Raw genomic sequence first — 9379 nt, forward strand, 5'->3', positions numbered from 1 at the left:
AATGAGCCCATTGGCCTTCTCTACTTTACCAGAAGACTGAGGTCTATAAGGGATGTGGAGTTTCCAGGTGATGTGTAGGAGGGCTGCCACCTGTTGGACTACCTTGGAGATGAATGCTGGGCCGTTGTCAGACTGAAGAGTGAGCGGGAGGCCAAACCTAGGAATAATGTGTTCAGTGAGTATGGAGGCAACTATATTGGCGGTTTCTCCTGTAGTAGGATAGGCTTCTATCCATCCTGAAAAAGTATCAATGAGGGTTAAGAGATATTTGAATTTTTTATGCCTTGGCATGTGGGTAAAGTCAATTTGCCAGTCTTCGCCTGGTTGGTGCCCTCTGAGTTGATGGCTCAGATGGGGGTTGCGAAATGCGCCTTGAGGGTTTGACTTGAAACATGTGGAACACTGTCGGTTGATTATAATTAGGTGTTTCATGAGTGTGGGGCAGTGAATGAGGGGGCTTAGGAGGTTATATAAAGCTTTGGGTCCTATGTGTAGGGAATTATGTATGTCTTTTAGAATGGTGTGGAGTTGAGTTTCAGGAATAACTAATTTATTATTGAGGTAAATCCAATTGTCTGCGGCTAGTTTGGCTGTTGAATCTTGTAATAGTTTGGTCTTTTCCTCTTGGGTATAAGTAGGGGTATATTGAGGAGAGAGAAAACAAATAGAGGGAAGCGTGGGAGTGGAGAATCCGGCTGCCGACTTGGCAGTGGTGTCGGCAAAGTTATTGCCAGCTGCCACCGAGTTAGATGGAGTCTGATGACCTTTACAGTGTATGATGGCTGCTCTGGAAGGCACTGATAAAGCGTCTAGCAGTTTGAGTATCTGTTTTTTGTTGACTATAGGGGTACCACTGGTGGTTAGGAACCCTCTCTCTTTCCAGATGACAGAGTGGGTGTGTGCAATCAAGAAGGCATACTTGGAGTCTGTGTATATGTTTACCGTTTTTCCTCTGGGTAGGAGGAGAGCCCTAGTTAGTGTGATAAGTTCTGCCTGCTGTGATGTTGTTCCTTGTGGTAAAGGCTTAGCTTCTAGGACAGCAGAAGATGTAACTACCGTGTATCCTGCCTGTCTGTTTCCTAGAGAATTTATAAAAGAACTGCCATCTACAAATAGGGTTAACTGTGAGCCTTCCAATGGCTGGTCATGTAAATGTAAGTGACTAGGTGGTTGGGCCTCTAAAAGTTCTGGACAGGAGTGTTCAGTACTAGGTTGCTTGAGAGGGTCAGGAAGTAGGGTTGCTGGATTCAGAGAGGAACAGACTCCTAGGGCAATGGTGGAGTCTTCTATGAATAAGAGGTGAAAGAGTTGAAGTCTGGACAGGGGTTAGGTGTCTAATACTTCTGTGGGCAATAAGATCTTGAAGGCGGTGAGTAGAGAAGACTGTTAGGTTACCACCCCTAATGAGTTTCTTTGCTTCTTGGGTTAGACAGGCTGCTGCTGCTAGGGCCCGAAGACAGGGCTGCCACCCTTGTACGGTGGGGTCTAATTGTTTAGATAGATATGCCACGGGGCGGTAGGTGGCGCCTATAGATTGGACTAAAAGACCCACTGCAACTTTTTGTCTTTCATCTGTGAAAAGCTGGAAGGGGCGTTGGAAGTCTGGGAGTGAGAGAGTAGGATGTGAGAGAGGGCAGTTTTTCAGGTGAGTGAAATGTTTATAGATTAACTTTGGGTTAGACAAAGGTCCTTGGGGAGTCTCCTTGACAGCTGCATATAGAGGCTTAGCCAAGATTCTGAAATTAGGAATCCAGTGTCTGAAAAATCCTACTAGGCCTAGGAAGGATTGAATTTCCTTAGCGTCTTGAGGAGGAGAAAGATTTTGTATTAGAGTTAAGCGGTCTGTAGTAAGTGAGCGCATCGTAGGAGTGATCTCAATACCTAAATATATGACACATTGTTGTGCGAGTTGAGCTTTGTGTTTGGATATTCGGTAACCTTTGGATCCTAGATGATTAAGGAGGATCGCAGTGTCTAAAAGAGAGTCCTGTCCCGTGGGACTACAGAGTGAAAGGTCATCTACATATTGGAGAATTTTACTATTGGTAAGAGGACAGGAGGCTAAGTCTTTTGCTAGGGCCTGCCCAAAGAAATGGGGGCTGTCTCGGAACCCTTGGGGAAGCACTGTCCATGTCAGTTGGGTGGAGGTATGAGTGTCTGGGTCTTCTCATGTAAAAGCAAAAAGAAACTGACAATCTGGGTGCAGGGGAATAGTGAAAATGCATCTTTTAGATCCAATACAGTAAAGTGTGTTGTATTAGGTGGAATGAGAGAAAGAAGAGTATAGGGGTTGGGAACTACCGGATGGGTGGGACAAACAGCTTTGTTGATAAGACAAAGATCCTGCACTACCTGAAAAGTTCCATCTGCCTTCTTTACAGGTAGGATTGGGGTGTTACAGGGAGAATGAATGGGGATGAGGATGTGTTGGCTGAGTAACCTAGTAATGATTGGTTTTAGTCCTCGTAAGTGCTGTGGAGAGAGAGAGAGCTGTGGGCGGGTTGGAAACTGAGATGGTTTCTTAAGTTTTATAAGTATTGGTGGATGATGGTCCGCCACGACAGGAGTGGAGGTGTCCCACACTTGGGGGTCGATAGGAATGGGGAAATCGGGGAAAGGGTTAGTAGGATTGTTGGAGTCATTTGAGTTAGTCAATACTAGAAGCAGATGGCGGGTAGGGTGGGGGGCGCTAGTAGGGATGGAGATACAGGCTTTCAGTTGACTTAAAACATCTCGGCCCAGTAGGGGAGTGGCGCATGAGGGGATAATGAGGAACGAGTGTGCAAAATAGTTGTTGGCCAGGCAGCAATTAAGGGGTGGGGTTTTTCGAGCGCTGGACAGGGAGCCATTGACTCCTACAACAGATATATTGGAGGGAAGGCTAGGCCCTTCGAAAGACGGCAAAACAGAGTAGGTAGCCCCGCTGTCGATTAAAAAATTAATTGTCTTACCCGCTACCAGGAGAGTTACCCGCGGCTCGGCGAGGATGATGGGGGTCCCCGAGTCCCGGCACCTTCAGTCGTCATCCAGATGTAAGAGATGGAAGGAGCTCCCAGGGTCCTGAGAAGGGACATCACGTTGAGGCGCCATGCCCGTTTTCAGGGTGGGGCAGTCAGACTTCCAGTGCCCTTCTTCATGGTATGCTGGACAAGGAGTTGTTGGCAGACGAGGGTTAGGACACTTTTTAGCCCAGTGTCCAGCTACTCCGCACTTGTAGCATGGCCGCACTGGCTCAGGCGGTTGGGGACTCTGGGGACATCTATTAGCCCAATGCCCTGGGTTACCGCATTTATAGCAAGCCCCTTTTATTGTCTTTGAGCCTCCGGGGGTTTTGCTCTCCAGTTTTGGGTTATGGCTAGGCTGCAAAGCAGCAACTAAGGCTTGAGTCTGGAGCTGTACCTTCTGCTTTAGGCAGGCCTGTCGTTGGACCTCAGCCGTTTCCTCCCTTGAATTATAGACCTTGAAGGCCAACTTGACTAGGTCTTGAATAGGAGTTTGAGGTCTATCCTCTGCCTTTTGGAGTTTTTTTCCAAATATCCGAGGCCGATTGTGAAATAAAATATGATGCTAGAATACTGGCCCCGGCTGGGGAAGCTGGGTCTAACTGAGTGTATTGAATTAAAGCCTCAGTTAGCCTGTTTAAAAATGTGGCCGGGTTCTCATCTGGACCTTGAATAATTTCTTTTCGTTTATTGAAATTTACTACCTTATTTGAGGCCGCCTGCATACCAGCCAGAAGACATTGAGTCATCATATCTCATCTTCGGCAGCCTGGCTGGCCTACTTAATAGTTCCAGTCTGGGTCTATAGAGGGGACTGCTAGTGGGAATGCAGGGTCTGTTAAGTGTAATTGGTTGGCATGCTGCCTGGCGGCCACTAGGATGTGCTCTTGCTCCTCAGGGTTTAGAGTAGAGGTAAGAATAACCTGGAGATCATGCCAGGTTAAATCGTAGGCCTGGCAAAGGTATCTAAATTCTTTGGTATAAATTGTAGGGTTGGCAGAAAAATCTCCTAGGCATCTTTCAATCTTTGAAAGATCTGCTAATGAAAAGGGAACATGAACTCTACCTACGCCCTCTGCTCCGGCCACCTCACGCAAGGGTGCTAAGACCACAGGGGGGTTGGATAGGGTGGGAGTAGGAGCGGGGGCAGTTAGGCAATCTTTAGAGTGGGTATGGGCAGAGATAGGCAAACTAAGATGACCAGGCAGAAGTGCCGAGGGGTCGGAGGGAAGTGTAGCCTCAACAATGGTGGGAGGGGCTGAGGAGGGAGGCGGAACAACCGCCAGAGCGGGAGGGGGAGGTGGAGCTGAAAGAGGAGGTGGGGCCGAAGCGGGAGGGGGAGGTGGGGTATATGGCGGGAGTGGAAGGGAGGGAGGGGAAGTAAGGTCTTCGGGCAACTCAGACAGGAAAGATGACTCCTCTTTTTCGGACTTTGTTAGGCCTGCGTCCTTAGCCAACATGACTTGAGCCAAGGAACACTGGCTACACAGGTCCGGACGAGAACGCAAGGCCCAAAATCCTTGTATATAATTAATTTCGGACCACTTGCCTAAGCGTTGACAAAAACTACTGAGGTCGGTTAAAATGTTACGGTCTAGAGTGCCCTCAGGCGGCCATTGAGACTGATTGTCTAATTTATATTGTGGCCACGCCACAGTGGAGAGGAACACCAGTCGCTTTCGCCTGAGATCTTGTTCTAATTGCAAAGTTTTGAGGTTTTTTAGAAGACACCCTAAAGGGGAGTCTCTAGGTATTTTGGATTGGGGGTTTCCCATTGCCTTCCTCTCGCCAATAGGCGGAAACGGAAACTGAACTCTACCTGGCTACAAAGCGTCCTTTGGAGCCACTAGAGACTGGTGAGAGGCTCCTGGAGCCGGAATGGGGATTACCTCCAGGCGGACGTCTCCGTCCTGGACGGGTCTCCCACGGAACGGAATGGAGTTCCTTTGGGCAGATGTCTCTGCCTTTGGGAACTTCCCTGGGTCACCTGGTGACCAGAAAAAAAAGCCTTGGGCCTGCGCAGGACTTCTGGCCAAGGAATATGAGAGAGAGGCAAAAGGTACTCACCCCTAGGAGACTTGGAGGTGGGGAAAGCGATGTCCAGGTCCTGGTCCGTCTGGGGCGTGGAAGGAGGAGGCTCCTCGGACCTTGGGGGGGCCGGGTTTCGGCACCAGCTGATTTGCTTTAATGCGACCCCCAGAGCAAATGCCAGAGAAAAGGCAAGTAGGCAAGGCAAAAAAAAACTTTATTTACAAGCCAATGTGAAGGAGGGAGCGAGGTTCACCGGTCTCCGGCGGTGGAGGCCGACGAAGTCGCTCCAGCGTTCTCGGGGGAGGTTCCTAGGTCCGCACAGGAGCAGGGGCCAAGGAAGTTCGCACCGGCATTCTCGAACGAGGTTCCTGGGTCCCCCGTACAAGGAGGGGCCAAGGAAGTTCGCACTGCGCGCCTGCCGGGAGCGGCTTTTATGTCCTGGGCCCCGGAGTGGGCGGGCAGTGGGCGGGACATAGGCGGGTCAGGGGCGGGGCGGTAGGCGTGGCTAGGCGGGTTCCGGTTTTTCTCTGTCGGAGGTTGGGTTGCGCCTGCACACTCGACCCCTGTCTTTCCTGGGCGTGGGAAAGTTGATGGTGAAGAACCTAGAACTGCGCCATCTTGCCTCCGTTTGTCCAAACAATGATAAACTTCTTTGTCTCTTATGACAGTTTTTAACTTAAAAGTATATTTTGTCTAAATATAGCCATTCTGCTCTCTCTTTTGGTCACCTTTTGCATGTAATATCTTTTTCCATTCTTTGCTTTTCACCTCTATGTGTTTTTAAAGCTAAACTGAATCTCTTATAAGCAGTATATTGTTACATCTTATTTTTTTTACTCATTTGGTATTCCACATCTTTTAATTAGAGATTTTAATTCATTTACCTTTAAAATAATTATTGATTAGGTATGGCATTACTATTGTCATTTTGTTAATTGTTTTTAGTTCTTTTTGTTCTTTAGGTCCAGAATTTCAGTTTTTTTTAAAATGGCTTCTATGTCTTTTTTTTTTTTTTTTTTTGAGACAGAGTCTCGCTCTGTCACCCAGGCTGGAGTGCAGTGGCCGGATCTCAGCTCACTGCAAGCTCCGCCTCCCGGGTTCACACCATTCTCCTGCCTCAGCCTCCCGAGTAGCTGGGACTACAGGCGCCCGCCACCTCGCCCAGCTAGTTTTTTGTATTTTTTAGTAGAGACGGGGTTTCACCATGTTAGCCAGGATGGTCTCGATCTCCTAACCTCGTGATCCGCCCGTCTCGGCCTCCCAAAGTGCTGGGATTACAGGCTTGAGCCACCGCGCCCGGCCCAAATGGCTTCTATGTCTTTATTTAACTTGTAATTTTGTTCATGTACTGTTTTTCTGATTTATTTAGTTGTTAATTTGTGTTCTCCATAGTTCACTCAGCTTCTTTAGCATGATTATTTTGAGATTCTTGTCAGGCAGTTAGTAGATCTCCATATCTTTAGAGTCAGTTACTTATTTTTTTCCTTTGGTGGTGTAATGTTTCCCTGATTACTTGTGATATTTGCCTTGCATTGGTGTCTGTGCTTTGAAGAAGTAGGTACTTCTTCTAACCTTTACATCCTGGCTTTGACAGTGAAAACCGTTCACCAGTCAGGCCATCTAGAGATTTTGGGTGGGCCACCTTGTGGGGATCTGTGGATAGGCTTGTTGCTGGAGTCTTCAGGCAGTTTGACCTGGTTCTGGGTCATCAGGTGGGTGAGTCTGTTTCTTGGATTTACAGGGGACTTGCCTGGTGCCAGGGTCCACTACAGTGGGCTTTTTGACTGGGTTTTCAGGAGCAGACTTGGAACCCATATCTGCAGGGCCTGGCTGAAACTTGGGTCCACAGGAGAGGATCTGGTACTGGAGTGGAACTTAAGCATGAGTCTGCAAAGGGATGACTTGGTGCCGGGGGACCTGGTGTCTGTGTCCATGGAGATTAACCTGGTCCAGAATCTGTGGGGGCTGGCCTCACACTAGGGTTAACTTGGGAGAACCTGGCATCTGGCCCATGGGGGCAGGTCTGGTATCTGAAACCATGGGGATGGGCCAGGAGACTGCATCCCTAGGCATGGTCCTGGAGCCTGGTTCCACTGGGGCCAGCCTGGAGCCTAGTTCCATGGGAGTGGTCCTGGAACCTGAGTCTACAGTGACTGGCCTGGTGTTAGGGTTTATAGGGGAGGGCCTGGATCTTGAGTCCACTGGAGTCTGTAGCCTGAGGGCTACATCTTAAGTTTCCTTCCCACAGAGGGGCCCACCTGGTGTTGGAGAAGACATGGAGCCTAGGGTCATGGTGGGGGGCACTTGGGGTCTGGCACTAGAGGAGCTGATCACTGGGGTATTCTTGAAGTCTGGGACTATGGGAGTAGGTCTGGTGTTGGGGCCAGTCCAGAATCTGAGGTGGGCCTGAAGCCTTAATTTGCAGGGTCAGCCTGGAACCTTGAACTTTGGGGTCTGACTTGGCACCAGGTTTTACTGCTACAGTCCACAGCAAAATTGGGTGCTCACTTAACTCTCCCTTCCCCACATGGAGGGTATCTCTTTCCAGGCTGCACTGCCTGGGCTTGGGGGACGAGTGATGTGGGTCATCTGAAACTGTCCTTCCTGTCCTCTTTTCTATTTCTCTGCTGCACTCAGGTGCTGAAATCTCTCCCTTGGATTCCTTTGCTCTTATGAAGGTATTTTCACACATGAATAGTTGTTCAAATGGATGTTTCTGAGAAGGGACAGCTATGGAAAATCCTGTTCCACCGTCTTGCTTGGGAGACTGACTGACCTTTTGAATATTTTTACTTACAGTAACGCTGTTTAAGGAGTAGATGGTTTATCCAAATGTAGATGGAATGGGATTCGTCCTCTCTATCAATCCCTCTCTCCTGAAATCGAAGGAAATAGCAATCAAGAGGCAAAAATTGTGCTAATCTGGTTCACCTTCTTTGTGTTATTGTATTCATTTCTGTTAGTCATGTAAACATAAAGTTTTAGTGCCTTAATGAAACATCTTAAGTTTTTCCACCCTTTCATTTCTCCAGGGTCCACACATTTTCCACAGAGAGACACAATTTTGTGGGTACAGCTTGGCCTGGGTTTTAGTCATCTATAGTCATGACTTGTTATTGCTTATATTAAAAAATCCTGTGCAGTGGTGCTGGGAATGTCATGGATGAGGTGCCATTACTCACAGTAGGTGGGGACACAGGTGGTGGCACAGTGCACAGTGCACAGCATGCCCTTAGCAGCAGCAGCAGCAGCAGCAGCAGCAGCAGCAGCAGAGGAGGCTCCCCGCAGTCCCAGCCTCTGGGCCAATGCTGCTACCTCACCCCTTCTGCTCTTCCTCCCTTCGCTGGCACCATGGCTGATCAGCTGACCAAAGAACAGATTGCTGAATTCAAGGAAGCTTATCTTATAAAGATGGTAATGGCATCTTTATCTTTATCTTATAAAGATGGTAATGGCATCTTTATCTTTATCTTATAAAGATGGTAATGGCACCATCACAGCAAAGGAACTTGGAACCATCATGAGGGCACTGGGTCAGAACTTAACAGAATCTGAATTGCAGGACATGATCAATGAAGTGGATGATGTTGGCAATGGCACCATTTAGTTCCCCGAATTTTTGACCATGATGGCTAGAAAAATGAAAGACACATATAGTGAAGAAGAAATCATGAGGTATTCCAAGTCTTTGACGATAGTGGCAATGATTACATCAGTGCAGCAGAACTGCATCATGTCATGACAAACTTAGAAGAAAAACTAATAGATGAAGAAGTAGATAAAATGATCAGAGAAGCAGATATTGATGGAGACAAGTTGACTATGAAGAATTAATACAGATTATGACTGCAAAAATGAAGACCTCCTTCCAGCCCCTTTTCCCTGTTCTAGAAGAATCAAATGGAATCTTTTACTTACCTCTTGCAAAAAAAGAAAAAAGTTTATAATTTTCTGTTTCTGTTTCTTTCTTTTCTTTTCTTTTTTTAAAGACAGAATCTTGCTCGGTCACCCAGGCTGGAGTGCAGTGGTGTGATCTTGACTCACTGCAACCTTTGCCTCCTGGGTTCAAGTGATTCTCATACCTCAGCCTCCCAGTTAGCTGGGATTACAGGCATGTGCCACTACATTCAGCTAATTTTTGTGTATTTTTAGTAGAGACGGGGTTTTGCTATGTTGGCTAGGCTGGTCTCAAACTCCTGGAGTCAAGTGATCTGACCAGCTTAGCTTCCTAAAATGCTGGGATTACAGGTGTGAGCCACTGTGCCCAGCTGATTCATTCTGTTTCTATATAGCAAAACTGAATGTCAAAAGTACCTTCTACCCACACACACAAAATCTGCATGTAT

At 47.7% G+C, this 9379-nt stretch overlaps 1 pseudogene; it reads left to right on the plus strand.

Annotated features, from left to right (window-relative positions):
* The first annotated feature begins 8384 nt into the window (after positions 1-8384).
* On the plus strand, positions 8385-8980 carry LOC104675901 (annotated as a pseudogene).
* Positions 8981-9379: the final 399 nt, after the last annotated feature.

The sequence above is a fragment of the Rhinopithecus roxellana genome, chromosome 6 (assembly GCF_007565055.1).
Source record: "Rhinopithecus roxellana isolate Shanxi Qingling chromosome 6, ASM756505v1, whole genome shotgun sequence".
NCBI lineage: Eukaryota > Metazoa > Chordata > Mammalia > Primates > Cercopithecidae > Rhinopithecus > Rhinopithecus roxellana.